We start from the raw sequence: 18,878 nt of genomic DNA, 5'->3' as shown, positions 1-18,878 counted from the left end.
TAGATAAAATACAGGAATTAAAGGAAGAATTCAGGAAAAAACACAATGACCCTGAATATGACATTTCTACAGATGGATGGTTTTCCTGGCTCAATCCAGCTAACTGGTTTAGTGGGATAAAAGGATGGATTGTGGCCATTTTGATGTTCCTTCTGAAAATAGTGAACCTAGGATTATTGATATATGTATGTCTTAAAGTGTTTTTCAGTTTGTAAGAAACGTGTGACTAACGCATTGGACTCCTCCAAATACAAAGAACTGCAGAAGAGCTGGGCAAAGAAAAGTCGTGAACAGCTTACGAGAATGGATATGTGTGATTCACGCCTTTAAGCCCCCCGCTCGAACAGTATGATTAGCATCATCTCAGTGGGGCCATAGCCATTAGCACCATTCTTCCTAAACTGTTTGCTTAACTGTATGATAGGTAGACAAATTGTACTGCCAGAAGCTCAACTGCTAGATCAGATTAATTATAAAAAGGAGGGAATTGAGAGAGATAAATGTATTCCCCCCTATGTAATCAAGCATATATAGTTATAAATAATACTGATCTCTGATTATTGCTTTAATATCTTATGAACTAATAACCTTTGCTGGGAATGTGTGTTTCTGCATGTTCCCCTTTGTTTAGGATCAGCTGATTTAATCTGTGGGTTATTTCCCCTGCTGTCTCATCTAGAAATTTATAGATGTTTATAATGTAACAAAAGTCTTGGTGTCATATGCTTAATGTTTAAGACCATCTCAAAAGAGGAAGTGCACTAGACTCTGGAAATACCCTTGTATCTAAAGATTAGTATGTGTCTTACTTCTCCGAACCACATCCTGTTTTCTGTAACAAATGAGATACTGTGTGTTTTAAAGAATCTGCTATATTAACCCCATCGGAATAAATGAGTTTTCAGTCTCAATCTCTTAAACACAACCTGCTGTTTGATTTATTGGGGCTCCCAGTTGACTGGTAAGGGGGAAACACAGAACTGACAATCGAAGGGACTTTGTAGTGGAACATCTCCTGCATTACCATACACACAAATTAAAAATATCTACATGCAATCATGGCTCTTAAAACCTAAACATGGATTATAACTACAAGTTATGTAAATCTGCATGTTTTAAGTGGTCTAAGTAGTTTAATATTTTATTAATATTCTGTCATATATGCCAAAGTAGGAAAATGTGTACAGAAAAGCTGTAACTACACATAAAAGTGGCCTGTATACAGAATAATTTTGAAAGTTAATAAACTATAAAAACTTTTTACCTTAATAGTCGAGTCTGAAAAGTTCTTTCGGTTGCATAGAGGGTGGCCACCATAAACTAGATAATTCATTTTGTGATCTCATCCACAGTCATTTAAATACTGGATTTACGTTCTCTCCAGCTGTATTATTGAAACAAAGAAATCACCTTGCTCTACCTAACTGCACCCTAGATTTTACGGTGTCCCTGCCATGGTGGTGGGAATACTCTGCCCCCAAGAAGAGGTTCCACCCTCCCAAAGCCCTCTGTACCTCTTCTTGGGGGCAGGGATGGCTTACACATATAAAATACACAAACATTTAAATATAACTGTGATCACTTGTAAACATTGGCTTTAACATTAAACAGATTTTCTTTTTTTGAATTATTGTGCCACACAAAATGTATATCAACTAAGACTAAGCAAGTATTACACTGTATTGAAAAAGATGTGTACTCTGGAAGTGTAGCAGATGCTACCCCACCTATTCTGGGCAACCGACCTCTGAAGGAACCAGCAATCTCACACTCTGCCCACAGTCAAACAGTAGCACACCTGCAAGAGAAAACAAAGGGGGAGTGAGATGGACACACACTAATCACATAATAGTTTGGGGTGAGCAACTAGAAGAAAGCTAAGGAGCCTTTTACAAGGGTTTTACTTTACCTTGATGCCTGTCTGGCTCTCCAATATCTGGGCCTATTGTTCCCTTTAGACTCAGCTTCTTCACCTGGGTAGCAGAGAGGCAAATGTAAGCTCTTTGACTAAAGAGCTCCCTTGCTGACAATATTGGTCTTTCTTCTTGACGCATCCGTTTTTGTCTTCTTTCTGGAGTTTTCTTTCTTTCTCTTCTGGCAATGCCTTCTCTCTGCTTTAGTGGTGTATACATTCTTTGGGAACTCCTCTCCAATCCCTCTCCACCCAAAAATTGCACACGCTCCGCTCTCGCTGTTCGTTCTGTGCGTGCCAGCTCAAGTAAACCAGTGTAAAGGTGCAGGGTGAGGGGGCAAGGCAAGCCATGATTGGCTGGCCACAACCAGCTTAAATTGCACCCTAAATGGCTTCCTGGCGCAGTTGACCATTTTCTAAATTTGAATCTCTGCAGATTCAAAATAGATTAAGGCAGTAAATACTCGCAGACTTACCTGACCAGGCTCCAGTGATGTTGGTTTCCTTGCAGAAAAATCCCTCAAGGACCAGGTAAGTGGTTTTTTTTTTCCATGAGCATTTATTCCCTGGTTGGCCTCCTCTTCTATTCCCTGGTTGGCCTCCTCCAGCGGTGGCAACTCCTCTGTCCTGATTCCCTCCATTCCAAGCCAGATGCAGTGCTATTCATCCCGCTAGTCACACATCCACGTGAGCAAGAGGTGGAAACATGGCTATAGATTTCAGCTACTTTCTGCACATCTATATTCTCCAACTTATTACAATTTCTAAAATTTTTACATTTTATAATTAACAAAATGTGTGAAAACATAGTAACATACACACAAATTAAAAATATCTACATGCAATCATGGCTCTTAAAACCTAAACATGGATTATAACCTCAAGTTATGTAAATCTGCATGTTTTAAGTGGTCTAAGTAGTTTAATATTTTATTAATATTCTGTCATATATGCCAAAGTAGGAAAATGTGTACAGAAAAGCTGTAACTACACATAAAAGTGGCCTGTATACAGAATAATTTTGAAAGTTAATAAACTATAAAGACTTTTTACCTTAATAGTTAAGTCTGAAAAGTTCTTTCGGTTGCATAGAGGGTGGCCACCATAAACTAGATAATTCATTTTGTGATCTCATCCACAGTCATTTAAATACTGGATTTACGTTCTCTCCAGCTGTATTATTGAAACAAAGAAATCACCTTGCTCTACCTAACTGCACCCTAGATTTTACGGTGTCCCTGCCATGGTGGTGGGAATACTCTGCCCCCAAGAAGAGGTTCCACCCTCCCAAAGCCCTCTGTACCTCTTCTTGGGGGCAGGGATGGCTTACACATATAAAATACACAAACATTTAAATATAACTGTGATCACTGGTAAACACTGGCTTTAACATTAAATAGATTTTTTTTTGTTTGAATTATTGTGCCATACAAAATATATATCAACTAAGACTAAGCAAGTATTACACTGTATTGAAAAAGATGTGTACTATGGAAGTGTAGCAGATGCTACTCCACCTATTCCGGGCAACCGACTCGCACTCTGCCCACAGTGAAAGAGGAGCACACCTGCAAGAGAAAACAAAGGGGGGGTGAGATGGACACACACTAATCACATAATAGTTTGGGGTGAGCAACTAAAAGAAAGCTAAGGAGCCTTTTTACAAGTGTTTTACTTTACCTTGATGCCTGTCTGCCTCTCCAATATCTGGGCCTCTTGTTCCCTTTACTCTCAGACTCTTCACCTGGGCAGCAGAGATGCAAGTGTAAGCTCTTTGACTAAAGATCTCCCTTGCTGACAGTACTTCTGTATTTTTCTTTGTATGTGACGCATCCATTTTTGTCTTTCTTTCTCTTGTGGCAATGCCTTATGCTGTGCCCCCGGTAATGCCCCTTATACTGTGCCCCTGGTAATGCCCCTTATGCTGAGCCCCGGTAATGCCCCTTATGCTATGCCCCCAGTAATGCCTCTTATATCCCCTGCACTGGCTTGTAACTAACCCTCAAAGACATACCGCGATATAGAATATAATATACCTGTCAGCTGTCAATCGCACATATCAAAAATATAGCATATACTATATATCTATAAAAAACACACACCATTACAGCATATACACTATTCAAAGCCTTAATTTACACATATTTTACAAGTGACAGCAAAGCTGTGACCTGGCGACAGACAGTAGAGTGTGTTACATATTTCTAGTTCACGGACACAGTCATCTTGTGTTCAATAATTTAGGACCCGACTACTTCTTATGATTCTTTGTTATTCATGCATTTATTGCCATTCTTTTTACAGGACTGTATTATCATACTTGTCTACTCTGAAGGAACAGTAGGGAGGCTCCTGAAAATCAGGTGGCACTCCAGGCCACCCAGAAGAGTGGGCAAGTCTCCCAGAGCCTGGTCACCTCTGCCCAGCACAGCTCACTTCCTGAGTGAAGTGTAAGTGGGCGGTCCGGACGGCTGATGATACAATTCGAGCTGAATCGCATCAGCTGGTGATCTCGCCATTGTATAGTGGTGGGAGGGGCCACAATGATGTGTTCGCGCATCACGCCCCCCTGCACAGCCCACCTGTGCAGTACCATGACCCCCTCTGAGCCAACCAGGTTGCCCCCACCCAAAGGGGGCAGCCAGAAAGTCGGCAAGTATGGCTAGAAGCTAATTGGTCTCTATGGGCAACTTCTCCACTTTATCTCTCTCCAAGGGTTGATACATCTTCCCCTTAAGTCTAAAGGGACCATTGTGTGTAAATTGATAGCAGTTGGTGATCATAAGTTGAGCAGTCACATCATGGTCATTATATTTGATAACAAATTGGGGACGATTCAATATATTTTGAACACTCCGTCGCGCCCGATCGCCTGTCACTTTAAACAGGGCAATATTCAATTATTGTACCGGTTTTGGGCACCCATATATTTATCGCACTGGTTGCACCCTAGTAGACCGGGTTTAGCCATGTATAACTGCTAAACCCATCTAAATTCCTGGGTAGACACAGAAAATGCATGAAAAGCCAGGCCTTTAGCACATTTCTGCTCACCACCCAAGGAGGGGGCGAACAGAAATAATGGGCAGGCGCCTGCGGTATGCGTGCCTGAATGGAGCAGCAATTGGGCGCAGGTCCCACAAAAAAACAATTGTACTCCCCCCATAATACCAAAAAGGATACCATTAATGATTGTCTGGCACAAAGGAACAGAAAAAATGCAAGAGGAACAAACACACAGATGGGCCTGGAGCTGAAATGTACTAAGATCCTATTATGTGCCGCCACATGGGGGGGTGTGACTAGTGATGTGATGGGGCATAACCAGTGCTGAGGGGGTGTGGTCTGCACCAGAGGTGAGCATGTGGGTCAATTGGTGATGTCATGAATGTGACATCCCTCTATATAAAAAGGACCTAATCTTATTAATAGCTATACCAAGAAGATATTCTATACTCCATAGTGAGAAGAAAAAGTGAAGCTTATACATGTATACATATACAGTATATGCACACACATACATTATATATGTGAAAGCAGAGAGAGGTGGCACTCCAGGGACTGGCACAATATACTGTCATATATGGGAATCATATACTGAATTGACAGAATTACGTAAGTGTCCGGCAGCAGCAGTATGAGGTGACAACGCTGTCAGTCTCCTGTGGGCCTATTTTCAATGGACGCCTGGAGTTGCAGCTCCACCCGCCCCATTGTTAATTCGGCCTTGTGTGTCACACACATCTTACTTCCTTGCACATTAAATATCCCGTCTAGTCTCACCATGCTGTGCGGGACTTGGTAGTGCAGAGCGTCTTTTTATGCATCTTTTTCCCTTAAAATGCGTCTTATTCACGAACAGGACACACAGGCATGCCTATATTCTGTGTGCGACTGCGGGTATATCTGCATGTGAAATGCTACGTTACAGTGTCACAGCCGCTAACACTGTAATGTAGTATTTTGCATGCAGATACAGCCGCAGTTGCACACAGAATATAGGCATGCCATACATCATTTTAATCAGCAGAAGTATATTCGCATCACTCTGTGAATAAGAGAATTTTAAGGGAAAAAGTTGCACGAAAAAAGGTTCACCCCTACCAAGTCACACGGCGCTTAAGCGTTATGTGTAATGTGACTTGTAGCGCATAGAGGACAAGTGTATGTGGAAACATCTGTAGTACAGATCATATTAATACAGCATACATAGTAAAGTATAATGTTATGCACTCTCCCCACTTTGCAGTGAAAAAGACAAATCAAGTTGTATTTGTAGATGGAGACAGCGTTACATCTTCCTATTTGTATCCATCCTCATCTCCCGAAAAGTAAATAAAATGACAAAACTGAACAACGTGATTTCAAATGGAATTGAAAAAGTAACTTACTTACAGACTGTGCTGTATATGCCTTAGTATGTAATGTATCATGGGCAGGGCTCTATTTCCTCTTGTTCCTCCTTTAGTACTATCCACACCACCACCTTGTCTTTTGTCTTCAGATCCATTCAGTGTCTGATACTGCACACTAGCCTTACCATGTGTACATGCTCATTGAGTGCCGCACAGCCTCACCTCCCTGAGACTTACTAGCGATTGTCCTACGAGATAGTGGTTGCCCTGATCTCATCTCATGTCCTATCTAGTCTAGTGTTCACTCTAGGTCCGGTAGCAGCCAGGGCGCCGGACCCAGAGATAAGGAACTTTTGCGCATGCGCGGCCGAAAATGGGGCGTGGCCAAAGGACAAAGGGGCGTGTCTTTATGACGCATCCCCTTTTGTCACTCCTGGGGGCGTGCCCGGCACTTACGGACATGCCGGGTAGCCCCCAAAGCGCTGCGGTCATTGTGAATGGTGCCCGGCATCCACTCACCGGCGGTGACTGCCGCGCTGCCGTTTTGATCATACGCGGGACACTGCGACCCGTGGGTGGAGACAGAAGCCGCAGGCTGTCTCAGCAGGGCACCTCGCTGGAGGGCAGGGTGCTTTCTGCCCTTCAGAAATAGGGCAGGGCGCGGTACCCCACTGAAACAGCCTAGCGGGAACGCTATAGTCTGTCATATTATTGACGTATATTTGGCCTGATTCTGATTTGTACAGTTTGCACAGTAAAATGCAAATGTGACATGCTCCCATTTTGTAGAACGCCAAAGGGGGGACTGCGAGCAATCACAATGGACGCATTCTGCACATGCTCAGAATGGGTCCCGCACCAGCGCAGACCCAGAACCATCAGATTTGTATGTAAACCTTTGGGTTTTGTGTACAAATTCGAATCAGACCCATTGTTCCTAGATATGTCAGTTTACACTATATTGTATTAATATGTCAAGGTACATTGCTACTAAGTATATTCTTGTATGTCGCTGCTGAAACCTTGTGGCACCTTAAAGATTAAAGATAATAATCATAGCAATAGTTCAGACTTGGATCTGACACTTGTATGTTCACTGAAATTATTGCTAATGCCTATTGCCAACAGGCCACTAGAGGGAGTAGATGACTACAATATAGGAGTTACAGATGTGTCCATGTACATCTATCCTCCGTGTGCTACAAGTGGCGTTACACATAACGCATGAGAGCCATGCGACTCGGTAGCACAGAGCGTCTTCTCGTGCAACTTTTTCCCTTCAAATGCGTCTTATTTGCAAAGTGATGTGAATAGGGTGCAAGGTCAGCTTCTGCTGATTAAATGATGTGTGGCATGCCTATATTATGTGTGCAACTGCGGGTGTATGTGCATGTGAAATGCTACATTACAGTGTCACAGCTGCTACCCTAGATATGGGCTGCAAGGACAAAACTGTTAAAATGCAGATTATGCAAATGTAACGTGCAGGGAAACCCATAGATTCCAGCACTTTCCACGTGATCTATGGCTTAGGATGCATTAACCCCAGGTTTGGCACGCAGGGAAAATGACAATTAATTGAAGAGCTCCGGACGTGAAATCCAGAGGTATTCCCAGCACAGAGCGAAGTTTTCTTAGCAAGAAATCACACGGACCTTGCACCCAATTGTGGAATACCGCGGGTATGCGCGCTCCCGATACACAGGTTTTCAAAAATGCACGCTGGGTTTTTAGCACTGAAAACCCTGTGGTGCAAGAAAAAAAACAACTGCTTACCGATCCGTTGGTCTCCCCCTCGTGTAGATCCCCCTGCAGCTGCCCCCGAGGGAGCTCACACACACACAGGGGTCACACAGAAACTCACATACACACACAATTACTTACACACACTCACACATTACTACACACACTGAGTCAACATACTTACATACATCGCTGCTGCAAGAGACCAGGTCCCGATGCTGGAGGTAGAAGACACTGCTTCGATAGGTGAGTACTTACTGACTAATTAAGCTAATTGGAAACTTCCAATTTCTTAATTAGTCATTAGGAGGGGTGCTGCAGGGGTCCCAGAGCATTTCCCAACCATTTTTCATTTAAGAAAAATTGGCTGGAGGTGCTCAAAAAGAAACCTCAAAAGTTACGTCTTAAAAAGTGTTAAAAACGCACATGAAGCAAGCACCTGCAATAAAAAAAAAAACACCTCCCCCATACTTGCAGACCCCCCCAAAGTCTATTACGCTAGTTTTTAAGTTTGTACCCCAACTTTGTACTTTTTCGCCCCCTTTTTCAAAGTAATCTGTTGGGGTGTTCTTTTAATTTTTTTTAGTATTTTTTGGATGCAGTTATCTTTTGGGGGGCTGTCCAAAGGGAGCAGAGTGGCTTCTGCACCTTTGCACCCCAAAACCGCAATTCTGCACTTTTTTCCACCGGGTATTCATAGGCAAAACTTTTTCGCCTATTACATTGCATCGACTTTCTGCGTACGCGAAAAATCTTTGCAATTGAATACGGCAAATTGTTTCCACCTGGCGAAAAGACGCTATCAGCGATACTTTCTCACCAATCATGGCTTTTCGCACCTAATTGAATACGGCCCTAAATAGCAAAAACCCCACAGGGGCAAGATTTTTGCAAATCTTGCCCCATAGAGAGAGATAGAAAGAGGTAGAGAGAAATAGAGAAAAAGAGGGAGAGAGATACTGTATGTATGTATGTATGTATGTATGTATGTATATATGTATGTATATATATATGTATATATATATATATATATATATATATATAGACAAGCAAAAAAACTGCGGCACTCCAAGACTGATAAGTGAAGAAAGAGTTGTATTATATCAATGTATGGCTATACATCGATATAATACAACTCGTTCTTCACTTATCAGTCTTGGAGTGCCGCAGTTTTTTTGCTTGTCTATTACTGCTTTACTGAAGGCAGCCAAGCAGTTGCACTATTTGTATTGAAGTGCCGGTCCATTTTTGCCTCTATATATATATATATATATATATATATATATATATATATATATATATATATGTACACTAGCTGATGTTCCCAGTTTCACCTGGGTAGACCTTAGATATTTACTGTATCCATTCATACTTACAGTACTTGCCAACTCTCCCTGATTGTCAGGGAGACTCCCTGAAACAGTAGCAATCTCCCTGACTCCTTGAGGAGCCTAGCAATCTCCCTGATTGCACCTTAACCCCATTATGAAGCTGTTATATAAATAAAGAAAAAACAAAGATATATATATATATATATATATTCAAATGGGAGCATTATTATCCTGCATTGGTTATAAGACACAATGATCCCTATGGCTACATGCATTTTTTGACTATCATTGTTTTCATCAACATATAGATCTTACTTACTGCTTTGGGCTCGTTTAAGTTTGGATGTAAAGGGCCCCTTACATTAGCGACGGAATGCCGCGTTCCTGCAACCCGGCATCGCAGGATTGCAGAAATCCAACATGTTGGATTTTCCCAATTTGACGATCGCGATCAAAAAATTATTGTGATTGTCTAATCGGCAACGTTTAACATGTAAAATTTCAGCAATCCTGCGATGGATTGCTGAACATCGATGGTGGGCGGTCGGCATTTCCACCCGGAAACTCGGTATTTCCCATCGCATCGCCGGATTGCGACAATCAGTTGCTGATGTATGGGCACCTTAAAGCAATTTTAATGACACACCTCTAAAGGCTCATACACACTTAACGATATGCTCCATGAGCAATATCGTTAAGTGTTTCCCCTGCACTGCAGGGCTCAATGTCGTTAACGACAACGAGCACACACACTGAACTATATCATTAATGATATCGTTCAGTGACGGCACCCTCCCTCATCCCTGTGCTTGCAGTACCTGAGGATATCGTCAGGTTGCCCTGCAAGTACGGGCGAGGATTTCACTACTCCAATAACACAATAATCCTTCACCTCTATAGTACTGCATCACTGCAATAGTAAGACATCACCCTCCCTCACCTCTGAAGTAACACAATATCCTCACTCACCTCTACAGTAACACATTTCCCTCCCTCGCCCATGTTGTAACACATATGATATGCCCCTTCCTCACCTGTGTACAAATGAAATCCCTCCCTCACACCTATAGTAACACTTTATCCTCACTTACACCTGTAGTAACTTATTCCCCTTCCTCACCTCTACATTAACACATTCCCCTCCCTCATCTCTGTAGTAACAAATTACCCTGCTCACCTCTATAGTAACACATTACCCCCGCTCACCCTTGTAGTAACACATTCCACTCCATCGCCTGAATTGTAACACATTCCCTTCCCTCACCCCATAATAACACATTTGATATTCCCCTCCCTCATCTGTGTAGTAACACATTTTCCTCCCTCACCTCTGTAGTGACATTTACTTCCTTCACTAATCAAATAGGGGAGCAGCCACACCAACTGCCAGTGATGTTTGGCAGCACTTGGGATGACAGTTGGTGTTTGAATATGACATGTGCTGCAGCCACGATGAGTCAGTCAGGCAGGACATTGCACAGGGGGAGGAAACATTTTAGCCCCTGTCAACCCCTTAGGAGTCAAATTTTTAAAAATCCCTTAGTGGGAACTTACATCATGGAAGGTATATTCTCCCTGATATTCATGTTTCTAGGTCCAGGGGTTTGGACTGGGCGTAGATGAGTCAGGCAGTCAGTTAGGACATTTGAAATTTTATATATATATTATATAAACAATATATATTATAATTATATATATATATATATATATATATATATAAAAAAATTTAAAATAAAAACAGAAAACCCAGCACTCACCATGTTTAAACACTCACAATGATGTATAAATAAGTAAATAAATAATGGGGATTTAGTTCATGGATTGATCAATGCATTTAAGCCCGCAGCCCACTTCACGGGACCCCACTTTCTGCAGGTCCTACACTATCCGTCACACTGATGGAAACCTGTTAGCTGCTAACACATAGTTTAGACTGAAAAAATGTTACCTGGTTTAAAGCTCACCTGCCAGCTAATGGCTTTTAAAGGTAAGGCAGTCACCTGGTGATGTCGATGCGTTCCAGACTTCAGGCTGTAATTGCCTGCAAAGGATTTGCAACAAAGTATTAAAAAGTGAAAGTTAGATTTAGGATTGTTTAGTTTGTCCCATTACTTTTGGCCCCTTAAAAAGAGGGAGGCACATATTGAAACTGTTGTAATTCCTACACCGTTCACTCGATTTGGATGTAATTACCCTCAAATTAAATCTGAAAGTCTGCAGTTAAAGCACATCTTGTTTGTTTCATTTCAAAGCCATTTTGGTGGTGAATAGAGGCCAAAATGTGAAAATTCTGGCAATGTCCCAATATTTATGGACCTGACTGTATAGATATATATATATATATATATATATGTATATATACACACACACACATATATATATATATATACATAATTACGTTCTAATTATCTTCTGTAATGCTTTCTCAGAAGTGTATTTCTCAGAAGAGTATTCTTAAACTTTCTACAGTACACTACAATAGTATTATAATTTAGGTATGGGGATAGGGATATAGTGGTTCTTGTTTGCGCTTGAATTTCCGCAGCTCAAAATTTGTAAAAATTTTAATTGGGTGGGTATATGAGCGCTGGTGTAAGAATGTACAATAACTGCCTATGAATCTAAAATACGTTGGTAGATAATGGTGCAAGTATTACTGAAGTCAAAATTATTGATTGAATGACAGTAGATGCAAACCAAATGAAATAAAAATATGAAAATGGAATTACAAAAAAAGAAAGATAAAAAACTAGCAATTATAATGCAGAATTACAGTCAATGATAAAACCAATCAGCCGTATTGTTAGAGTACTTGTCCTGGCTGGTATAAACAGATAGTTGCTCCCTCGCTATAGAAATTACAGTCTGACACTGAAGCATGTGCTGGGCTCCTCCAATCAGAGCAGCACATGCTCCTCCTCTGACCCACTGTGCTGAGTCCCATGGGACTGCCAAATGTTGTGTGAGTGCCTGAGGCTGACAGCTGCAGGCAGTGCAGGAACCTCCCTGCCACTCTCTATGTACAGCAATTGTGCATCCACAATGCAGCACAGCATAGATACAATTGTGCCCCCTGCCCCTCCTCCTCCATGCAGCCACAGCCTGGTGGTTTCAGGCAGGATCTCCAGTGGCTTAGGGCCTAATTCAGAGCCGCTCGCAAGCGGCTCGATGTTACCCCACTGCGCATGCGCCGCGACAGGCGTGCGCAAGCCCCGTCCAGCAACTGCAGCTCAGTCGCTACGGGGCTCTCTACAAGACGGGCGGCTGTCGATGGTGACAGCTCGTCCCGTTTTGTAGGCAGGGAGGGGGGGTGACTGCACAAATGCAGGAGTTCCCTTAGGAATGCCTGGCATTTGTGGGATGCCCTACTGACATCACTACCGATGTCAGTAGTAGCCGAGACCCTACCACAGGGTCTTGTTGCAAGGCTGATGGTCGCGATAATTGGGCCGGCCTCCTGCCCTCTCGCACAAGCTGTGGAAGGTCTCCCACAGCTTTGCGAGCAGCCAGACGGAAAAAAAAAAACCACGCCCACAGACCCTGCGGCAGCGAGCGGGTCTGAATCAGGGCCTTAATGTGTAATCTGACCCTGGTACCATCCCCCCTTTGCCACTCTGCAAAATCTGGCACACTGGGCATGTGCCCCACCAGCAAACCATCCCACTAGTTTCTCCACTGATTTTGTCTTGTTTGTATGATTATTATTATTACTTGTATTATTGATTTTCATAAGATCGTTTACATAATACATATACCTTTTTTTTCCCTTTATTATCAGAACTGCTCCAGTGGGTGTGACTGGCATGACCAATTAGCAAACTGGTATATAAAACACCACTATAAAAAGGAGCACTAATTATATGCAATGTCACTCCGTTATGTAAAATGCATGACGACAGAAGAATATTTGTGGTGTCGTTATTGCTAAGGTTGTCTTATGATGAATATTGCTCTACTATTAATATGAGGCTACAAGAATTGCTAGTGTAAAGAATGGCTGATATAGGTAGTGAGTGCTGCAACTGAGGACCAGCGATTTCAGCAAGAGACGGCAAAAATGTAGTGGCGGAAAACAGGATTTTGCTGATGACATGGTGCAGCATGTTTTGCAATAATGGATTTTTTTCTCTAATTTGGTCCCAGCTCTCTGTTGATTTATTTTTGTTGTAACCTCGTGTGCTGTTGCCATTAGTATTAAGGAGGACATTGTTCATCGTTGGGAAACATAACAGACCAATATTAAAAGTTCAGATTTCTTAAGGTTTTGATCAAAAGGCTACCTGAAAAGGGAAACATGCTCTGAGAAAATGCAGCACATAGGTGCATATACATGTAATAATTATGTAACCAACGATTTTATGTCAGATTTTCCCTTGAAAAAGTGAACGATTTTTTGAAGTGTAATGAACGATTTTTACAACGATGAATGAAAAATGGGCCTGATTCAGAGCTGAACGCTCTGACCAGAGCGCTCGCTCTGCATCAGGGCCCTCCTCCATGAAAATGGAGCGTCCTCCTGGAGTCTAGCATAGCTATGGGTGACCACCCACAGCTTATGCGAGCGTCCATGATGATGGTCGCGATGATCAAGACCATCGCGACCATCGGGCTTGCGATGGAGACCCTGCGGTAGGGTCTCGCTGCCGCAAGCCCTGGAGTGATTTTGGCTCTATCAGAGCCAAAATCACTCCCACTGACATCACTAGTGATGTCAGTGGGGCCGGCCTCAGACGGTAGGCGTTCCCATGGGAACGCCTCCGTCTGGCAGCCACGCCCCCGGCACACACACCAAAGGGGGCGTGCTGTCAATCAACATCGACAGCACGCCCCCTTTGGTGCGAGACCCGGAGCGACGGAGAGCCCGTCCCTATCCGGGTCTCGCGCATGCGCAGTGGGGCAACATCGACCCGCTTGCAAGCGTCCTGCGCTCGCGAGCGGGTCTGAATGACCCCCTATGTTCCTTCCCTTAATGAAAATCGTTATGTTGGACAGTCTGAAATGGACGATGAACTACAAACTACAAATGGGAGCGCACTTGAACGATTATCGTTCATCGTTATAACTTAGAAACTGAACGATTTTTTGAACAACTGAACGATAACGACGTCGTTAACGACAAATCGATCTAAAAATCGTTACGTGTGTATGCACCTTAAGACAAAGAATTCTGTCACACTAAAAGTCTCTGCAAAAACTACCAAGCAGTAAGGCAGACAGAGGTTACAGGCTCAGGCCTTCTTTTTTTGTTATGAAGTAAAGTTTTCTACATTTTAATATGTCTTAAGCTGGGTACACAACTGTACAATTCTCGGGCCGACCACCCAATATCAGTTGATCGGGCCGACAATTGTATAGGAGCGTTAGCTGATAAATGGCTTATACCTCTCCTGCAACAATCGGGATTGGGAGGCCGGGCCTTATGTGCCATTTAATATTTATCAGTCTGACCTTCCGATTCCATAGAAGCCTGTACACACTCAATTATGTCTAGCACAGAGGGCCTGATTCAGAGCCAGACGCTATTTGCACTCGCTCGTTCAGAAAAAGGGGCCGGCTATTTAAATTGAGCGCTCGCTCTTTGCGGTCTGTTGACGCCTCTATGTCTGAGCGAGCGAACGAACGAAACATGCGCTTGCTATTTTGTAAAGACGCCCCCTGGCCGCTACGTCATCTCCGCTATTTATTAGATTAATCGAGTACATCGAAAGGCATCTGAACTGCTCGCAGTGCTTGTGGTAGGTTTATCCTACCGCAATCATGCGAACAGTTCAGGCTAAGAAACAACCAAGTGACGTGGTCGATGACGCTGCTTTGTTAATTATGCACACCCTTTAAACACCCGTTTTGACCGTTTGGCACGCCTGCGTTCGGATCACCACTCCCCGTTTTCAAGCACCTTCCCCTGTTAACCACCCACAAACGCCTCATCCTGTCACTCAAATTAGCAGGCACTCGCTATTTTGCGAGCGCTCGATTTCCGAGCGCAATTACTGGTTGGCGCATGCGCATTACGACCCATACGCATGCGCAGATGTGCGAACATCGCTCGGAGCGAACGAGCGGCCGCTTACGAGCGGCTCTGAATCAGGCCCAGAGTGCTATGGGCTGCAGGTAGCTGACAAAGGGTGATGCTGGGAACGCACTGCTTGGCTGATCGGGAGCATTTAACTCATACTTACCGACATTCTGGCAGCCCCCACCAGGAGCAGCAGAGGGTGCGGGGACATGCGGCACGATCACATCATCGCGGTCCCGCCCTCCGCTTTATAATGCTGATATTACCGGCATTATAAAGCAGGGGCGGGGCTACGATAACGCGATTCAGCGTGAATTGCAAATATGGTTCAAAAAATGCATGCAGGGTAAACACTGGCTGCTTTTGCATGTAGCCCACAAATACTGGACAGCTTTAGTTCTACACCTCAATTTTAGATTTAAGTTTGGACACGCCCCTTTCACATCTAATTCTCTCTGCACATTTTACATCTGCCCCACCTGCAGTGCAATATGATTTTTGTCATGGTTTGCTCAGTCCTCTGGCGCACTTTACGTGGATTGTGTGGGGTCTGTGTTTTGCTACGTATGTACACACTAGGTCGACAGGGATCAGCCGTTTGGCCAACTCACCAACATATCTGATGATTGGTAAATGCATTTACACTTACCAATTACCCGCCCGATGTGTTGGGCCTCAAGTCACAACTGGGCAGGCATTAAATTTGCCCATCCAGTTGAGCTGTCACTCACAGCCGGGTCCCTGCAGCATGTGTACGGGCGATTGGCAGGTCACCCATGCACACCAGCAGATGCACCAATAAATCTTCAGATATATCAGCAATCTGCTATGCTGCACAGCCGTTGCGATGTGTCTGTGAACTACAAAGCTCACAGACATATCGGCAGTACACACCCCTGCCGATTCGCTCACGATATATTGGCCGTTCAATTGAACGGTCGATATATCGCCCAGTCTGTACCCAGCTTTAGCCAGCTGAATAGATAAAAGATCAATTTAACAGTGGAAAGCAACAATTTGTGTATAAATTACGTAATTTAATGATTAACTTCATAGAAGTTGTAAGTTTGCAGAATGCAAAGTCCCCTTTGTCAGATCAAGGTTGCCTTGAGTCTCAAAAAGTTTGGAACAGCTATGAAATTAGCCACTCATTAAACGATATAGGCCCTGATTCAGAGCCAGACGCTCTGACAGAGCGCTCGCTCTAAATCAGGGCTGTCCCACCTCCTTTTTGGAGCGGCCTCCTGGCCGCTCGCATAGCTGTGGGTGACCACCCACAGCTATAGCGAGCGGCCAAAATGATGGTCGCGATGGTCTTGACCATCGCGACCATCGGGCTTGCGACGAGACCCTTGCGGTAGGGTCTCGCTGCCGCAAGCCCTGGAGTTCTTTTGGCTCTATCAGAGTGATGTCAGTGGGGCCAGGGCCTCCGTCTGGGCAGCCACGACCCCCGGCACGCCCACCAAAGGGGGCGTGCTGTCAATCACCATCGACAGCACGCCCCCTTTGGTGCGAGACCCTTAATGACGGCTTGGCCGTTGTTATTCGGGTCTCGCGCATGCGCACGACGAAGCCGCCTCCGTCTTGCGCATGCGCACTTGGGCAACATCGATCCGCTTGCGAGCGCTCAGCGCTCGCTCGCGAGTCTGAATCAGGCCCATAGACCAGAAAATAACTTCTTGTAGAATTGATTTTTTTTACAAATTTTCTGATTCTTATACATTGTACAATATTATACCCTATAGACCTAATAAGAAGTAGTATGTTCCCAGCTAAATAATAATACTAATGCATTTTAGGTGAGCATTAATTTATCATTTTATTAATATTTTTTTTTATTTGAATGGTTTAATGTAATATTAACAGCAATTTATTTTTTATACAGATGATAGCTTACTTTTTACCTTATCTTTTACTGTTGATTCACATATGAACAGCTGTGCTTTATTGATGCTATAACATAAGTGGCTGAATGTGAATGAAATGAAATACAAGTGGACAGGCACAATGCTTGTTATGCATCTGAGGAAGCAGTGAATGTGATGAAACACGTCATGCATTTTTACTATTTATTTGATTTTGAGCAGACCTTGGGGTATATTTACTATCCATGAGTTTGTAAAAGCCCGTGATCATCAGTGGCTTTGGGCCTGATTCAGATATTTACACAGATGAGCGATTATCGGTAAACTTTACATGAATCTGCACATGCATCCAGGTATATTACCGTACTCAGAGTGTGATTGACAGTCAGGGAGTGTTTGGGGGAGTAACATGGAGTGGTGGCAGCAAACACAGATGTGTCACAGCCTGCGTATGCAATCCCGTATATAATAAAAATGTCTCAGGCGTCTCAGTTCCCCAGGTCATTCTGAGCAGCCATAGGGTTACTGTGATAAATCAGATGATCTACGTCTGATGCTCCGTTTTTGTGCACAGGTGTTTGGATTTACAAAGCCACAGTCTCAATACAATCCTCTGCGTCTGTGACATTTGCATATCTTCACACAGCATCTGTATACGGGATTGCAGCAGCAATGGCATTAGCGTACATCTCTGAATCAGACCCATTGACCAATAGTTTTAAAACGCAATAGAAATTAAAGCTAAACAAGCCTGATTTAGTATTGATTCCGATTGCCGTTTTAAAACCATTGCTCAAAGCCACCGATGATCAACAGATAATAAATATACCCTTTATTTCTTTAGTCTTTTTAGTTATCGGAAGAGTAAGTAAACTATATTCCCTACATTAATGCTGAGTGGTGAGACCTAACCAAAATGTTCCCAAAGGATTTAACAATGCATTATAATGTTAATGAGAGAAGTCAGAGGAGAAGGGCCAGTCTGACTCAAGCTGCCTGGAAGATGACAGTAACTCAAATAGACATGTGTTACAACATGCACAACATCTTGAAATGGATGGGCTACATCAGCAGGAGACCACACCAGATTCCATATCTGACAACTTAAGTTGCCCATCCATTTGCCGATAATACTGAGCGATTAAACGATTACGACATCTTAATCGTGCAATCGCTCAGTTATCGGCTGCACATCGGGCATTTAAATGTCTAAAACGACCAGAGAGGCGCGCTCCCGCTGATAGTTTCTGACATCTATCATAGCCCGAACATGACGGTCAACCTGATGACCGTTGTCAGGTTGCCCATGTACAGGGATGATTGATGTGCACACACTGAACGTCTGAACGTTCAGTATATGCACTTCACCCCTAGGGAGACGACGACATGATTACAATGTCGTAATCGTGCCGTCGTCCCCGCATCTACAAGTGGACGGGCACCTTAAGACTAAGAAACTGAGGCTACAATGGGATCAGGCTCATCAAAACTGCGCATGCCAACGTAGTGACTAATTTATGCACGCCCCTGCAACGGCGTTCAAACGCACTGGCACGGCTGCATTTCGACGACCACCCCCCGTCACGTCCCACAAATGGTACTTCCTGTCAATCACTCTGCGATGGGTCTGCGCACTCACTGCGATCACAGTCCCGA

Source organism: Taudactylus pleione, unplaced genomic scaffold, assembly GCF_031769625.1.
Source record: "Taudactylus pleione unplaced genomic scaffold, aTauple2 ptg000333l, whole genome shotgun sequence".
In the NCBI taxonomy this organism is placed as follows: domain Eukaryota; kingdom Metazoa; phylum Chordata; class Amphibia; order Anura; family Myobatrachidae; genus Taudactylus; species Taudactylus pleione.
Note: the sequence above shows the minus strand (reverse complement) of the source record.